Source organism: Notolepis coatsorum (assembly GCF_963971535.1).
Source record: "Notolepis coatsorum genome assembly, chromosome: 6".
NCBI classification, from domain to species: domain Eukaryota; kingdom Metazoa; phylum Chordata; class Actinopteri; order Aulopiformes; family Paralepididae; genus Notolepis; species Notolepis coatsorum.
Window position 1 is genome coordinate 176,386,347 of NC_140170.1, and position 5,993 is coordinate 176,392,339.

The window sequence follows — 5,993 nt, forward strand, 5'->3', positions numbered from 1 at the left end:
AGTTCTGAGAGGAGAGCAGGAGGGGAGGAGGAGAGGAGGATGAGAGGGGTGTTAAGTTACATTTCACTTTCAGTTCCTGGGTTTGGACTGAAGACAACAGCCGGTTGGTTTCTATTTAGAGCGAGATGGGGGGCTGATTGTGAAGTCTCGCGTTAGTTATACACTATTATTATGGCCATATACATATTTTACAATGTAAAATTTGTATGTAAAATTTTTACATACATATTTTTTCTACACACACACACACACACACACACACACACACACACACACACACACACACACACACACACACACACACACACACACACACACACACACACACACACACACACACACACATAAGTAATGTAAAGTAAAGTAAAAACACATCCTAGCCTACTACAAAAACCTAGGGGTTCGCAAAGACGACTTCAAACTCGAAATTGTAACAACGGATGAGGTGTTATAAAAAACTGAGCGCCCTCCAACCTAACAAGGCCACTGGCCATGACAATATCCCCTCCAAATTCCTCAGAGACTCAGCACCCACATAATAAACCTCTCCATAAAACAGGGACACGTCCCCAAAGATAAAAAAAAAATTGCGAGAGTGACCCCCCTGCACAAAAAAAGCAAATTAGACCCAGGCAACTACCGCCCTGTTTCTATTCTTACCTCCATATCGAAAGTTATGGAAAAAGTGGTCTACAAACAGGTCGAAAAGTACCTTGCGGGGGAAAAAAGCTAATCTACGAATTCCAATCTGGCTTCAGATCATCCCATTCCACTGACACATGCCTTCTCTATTTGAACGACCACATCAAACACGAGGTGGACTCGGGCAAATACTGCGGCATGGTCATGCTGGACCTCCAAAAGGCTTTCGACACTGTCAATCACTCCATTCTGATTGACAAGCTAAAAGCAATTGGTTTTGATAGTTCATCAGTGAGCTGGATGCAATCCTACCTGGAGGGGAGAGAACAGATGGTGGAGGTGAACGGTACACTGCCCCCCCCCCCTCCCAGTGAACTGTGGTGTTCCACAAGGAAACATACTAGGACTGTTACTGTTCCTAATTTATGCAAATTCAGCTTGTGACTGCAACTTGTTCCTGTTCGTGGACGACTCAGCCCTGCTGGTCTCTGAGAGGGACAAGTTGCAGGTTGAAAAAGCCCTCAGCTATGAACTCGGCAGAATCTGCACCTGGCTCGCTGATAACAAACTATCATTACACCTGGGAAAAACTGAGTCCATTCTCTTTGGATCAAATAACAAACTCAGCAAGGCCAACGGCTTCTCTGTTACAGTGGGTGACAATATTGTTACAAGGAAAGATGAAATTACCTACCTGGGTTCCATCCTAGAGGCACATTTTTCCTGTGACAAAATGGCAACCAATGTAATAAAAAAAGTCAACCAACGAACAAGATTCTTGTACCGGATCTCCTCTCTGGTAAACAAGAATACCTTGAAGACTCTAACAGGAGCACTCATTCAATGGTACTACGACTATGCTTGCACCTCATGGTACCAAAGCCCCTCAAAGGCCCTAAAAACAAGACCACAAACGTCACAAAACAAACTGGTCAGACTACTGCTTGACCTTACTCCTAAAACCCACCTCACCCCTGCCCACTTTGACAAACTAGGATGGCTTAGAGTAGACGACAGAGTACAGCAACTTGGCAGGTAGACAGGAAGTGAAGTGAGTCACTGGCTCAAGTGAAATCAAATTAAACCTGTTGTTACCTCAAGTACAAACAAGGAGCGCCACTTAGTGACCAAACATGGCACTGTAACCAAATAATAACACAAAATATAGTAGGCACATTCGTGACAGTAAGAGGGGCTTATCTTGGGTCAAGAGTTGAACCTGATGAAACATGCTCTTTATGTCACCACTCCAAGGAGGGAAGGGCCCACAGTAGGCCCAGGCTGGAAGCAGAGCTCACCTTGAACGAAACAGTGGCCCCCTAAAGTACCTCCCCTCTTTGCCTTACTGTTCTGAGAGCCAAGTCCTCTGGTTCTACATCAAGCTGTAGACTATGAGCTGCTGACTGAATTTGATTGATGTGAAGTCCGAAAATCTAGGAACTTTGACTGGCCTGTAATGTGTGGATCGACCACCATGGAGTGCTGCAGCTTCTCCGGAGGAGTACAAGGATCTGGGCTGAGGGGTAAGGGGGGCCTGAGAGGAGGCAGGCCAATAAGAAGCTGAAAGATGAGATTGAATAGAATAGAATAGAATAGAATAGAATAGAAATCCTTTATTTATCCCAAGGGAAATTCTGCACTACAGATCGCTCACAGTAAACAGTAAACATTTAGGTAGTCAAAAACAAAAGTCACGAATAAGAATAGAGAATAGAGTTGCATTGAAGGGCGGGAAGGTGAAGCATTAGACAAAACTGGCTGATGATGGGGGAGGGGATGATGCAAAGGCATGGAGGAATGGGAAGCTGGAGGGCGAGAAGGTGCGGGCCAATGAAGGACTGGGTTATGTGACTAGACCACTTGGGGATGGACTGAAGGAGGGGGGGCGATCTTGTTGGTAAAGGCGGGGAGCGGCTAGCTATGTGCACATTTCTCCTGTGAAAGTCCCCGGGCTGATCCCACGCTACTGCTGTAAGTTCATGGCGGATAACTGGTGAGACTGAGAGTGACCAATTAGGTTCTGATTGGGTTCACTAGGGTGGTAGTCTAGTGCCGGGAGGGGAATATTTGGGTGACCGGGCAAGGAGGAGGGACTGCTTTCGGGGCTGGAAGCTTCATGTTGCTCCGTGAACACCTCTCCTTGCTGCTTTACCATTTCCATTGTTTCAAAGAGCTGTTTAATGATGCCAGCTTGGCTGAGTTCTGGGATGCTCTCTTGCTCTCTGATCAGCAGATGTCGAAGGCTGTTGGGTTCCATTGCAGAGGGGTCGACTGTGGTCAGGGGGCTCAGACACTTCCATTTCATGCTCTTCCTCTTCATCTCTTTCATGCTCTTTCTCTTGGCACTCTAGGCCTGTCCCCGACTAAGGATTTGTATAGTCGACTTTGATCATTCCATTTGGGCTGTAGGGGGTGCTTAATGTCTGAAGGAGTCGACTGAAGGCTTGTTGTCCTCTGCGAAAGCATGCAGTTGGTCCACTGTGATGGATACATCTTGATATTTGTCTAGTCAGTGTGTTCAAATTAAATTATTCTATTCTATTCGACTAGTCGAGGTCAGCCCTATGGCACTCATGTGGGTTATTATGTGTGCATTCTGTAGTTGTAGTTACATGTCCCACCTCCCTAAAACAAGCCAGAGTCACACCGCACATAAAAAAACCAACCATGAACCCCACCGTCATAGGCAACTATCGTCCTGTCTCTCTTCTCTCCTTCCTTTCTAAAACACTTGAACATGCTGTATCCAACCAACTTACTGCTTATCTCTTACAAATTGACCTCCTATACCAGGGGTGCCCAACCTTTTTTGAACCAAGATCTACTTTTTAATTTGCCACCTAGCCGAGAGCTACCAGCCCAAATTTGACCTAGTATTAGTAGTAATAGTATTAGTAATACCCATTCAATATGCACATGACAGAAAATATTATATGGCATATAATATTTTCTGTCATGTGCATATTGAATGGGTATATAATATAATATGATATTTTATATATCATTGTAACGGTGTAGTGTAGGAATTACAAGAATGACAAGACTGTAACTTCTCACGTTGGGCATGCAGGCAGCATGGCCCATTTATTTCACACTCTGCATACACACTGACAACACACACACTCAATTCAATGGACATGAGAAAACATATGTTTACATTGCCAAAGCAAAAGTGGAACAATACAATCAAAACAAAAATGATATATGTACAATTAAAAGGGAATAGGAATGATGTGTAAACAGAGCTGTCACATTGCAACTAACAACACACACACAGTCAATTAAATGAAAAGAAAACATGTTTACATTGCCAAAGCAAAAGTGGAATACAATCAAAAAACAATTCCACAAAAAAGTCTGTCAACAGTCACTGATAGTTCTCCTTTATCTTTTTTTATTAGTATAATTAAATGTCAGTCTCTACCTTAGTGAGAACGCTGGCACTGGGAAGAGGAAGCTAGTTTTTCAAAGTCTGGGTTGTAGGAGCAGGTTGCAAGCCTCAGGCAGTCCACAAGATGGTCATCTGTCAATGTGGTTCTGTACTTGGACTTGATGATCTTCATGTGAGAGAAAGCAAACTCACACAGGTAGGTTGATCCAAAAAATGCTGTTAAGTTCATGGCATACCGTGCAGCAAAGGGAACCGCTCCCGCCTACCTCCGGTCAATGGTCTCCAACTACACACCCTCAAGACCCCTACGCTCTGCATCTTCTGGCCGCCTCAGACCTGCTCCTATCCGAGCTCCGGGAGGGTCATCAAGGAGAAGCCGCCTTTTCTCAGTCCTTGCCCCACAATGGTGGAACGAACTTCCCACCACAGTTAAGACAGCCGAAACCTGTCCAATCTTTCGCCGTCGACTAAAGACGCACTTCTTCAACCATTATCTGAAATGAAAAAAATATATATAATAATAAATATATCTAACCCTAGCTAACCTTACTGTCATGCACTTGTCCTAATATTTTTTTTGATCCACTTTTTCTCCCATTTTCTACATTTTCTCCCATCCCAATTTCGTATCATCCAATTCAACCCTCCCCTGTCACGAACGCTGTTTCTTGCCTCCCACAAGCCGGCTGCAATGTGGACTAAGTCATACATAGCACAAGTCCCCTCCGGTACTTGAGGTAACAGCAGTCGCATCTTTTCACCTGCGCAGCTCGATCTCTCAGTGGCGAGGAGTAACGCGTGGGAGGCTCACGCTGCCCCCGACACTTCCTGATTATACTGCGCAGGCGCACCAACCGACCTGTAGGAGTCGCTGTCCACAACGCCAGATCCCCACCCATCAGTTTCCCACCCCCTAATACGGCCAATGTGTATTAGTACGGACGACCAGCTAAACTGAAAGCAAATGTGGAGCGCTGGGCTCGAACAGGCGAGCCCAGCGTCTCCAGATTTTGTGGCGAGCGCCTTGCCCACTACGCCACGTAGCCGCCTTGCACTTGTCCTAATATAACCTACACTGTAGCACTCAACACTTTGATGAACATTGTTACTCAGCTGATAGAGTTGTGCCCTTCCTGATGTCCTGTCTTACAGAACCTGTAAGTCGCTTTGGATAAAAGCGTCAGCTAAATGACTAAATGTAAATGTAAATGTCCATAGCCAACTTCATAGCCCTCTAGGTGCTTACAGTAGGTGGATGGATTTGGCATTGAGGAGGGAGAGCTCCATGGGGTAGAGTTGACATTCCTTCAGCCATATGTTCACTCCTCCAGCTTGAAGGACCACTTGTAGGGTTGTCTCTCTCTAGGCTTGGTTATAGGAGGCTGGACATCACCGTGGTGTGCATCAGTAAGAATGCAGGAGGACAAGATGGTTCCCCTTTAAGCCATTTATTGCTCATAGATACTGTAGAGCTTGTTGATGAGGCTTCACAGTTATGTTGTCTTTTCCCACACATAACCACAGGTTGGTGCTTTTTTGTGTTAAAATGTTTTATTTATTGTAGCAAAAATACATACAAAAATAAGGCACATTTTCATAATCACTATCATATCAATAAGTTGCTGTTTCAACCATACACACAGCTCTCTGCAGTGTTGTGCAATTTCTGTTGTATTTTTCCTAGTGGTGGGACTTGATTTTAATCGAATTAATTCGAGACTTTATAATTAATTAATAAAAATTAATCACATTTGAATTGCATATCAATATTTGATGCGAAAAGCAACATTTTTCAATTCAAATGAATTTTGGTATACGAGTGAATCAATGAATATACATTATACATACGTTTAAGCAGCAACATCCTGTATTAGCTACTACACAGACCAACAGATCAATGCAATTTTTAACAAAGTGAAGCAATTTTAGGAATAATAATATATAGCGCAAAGGACCTTTT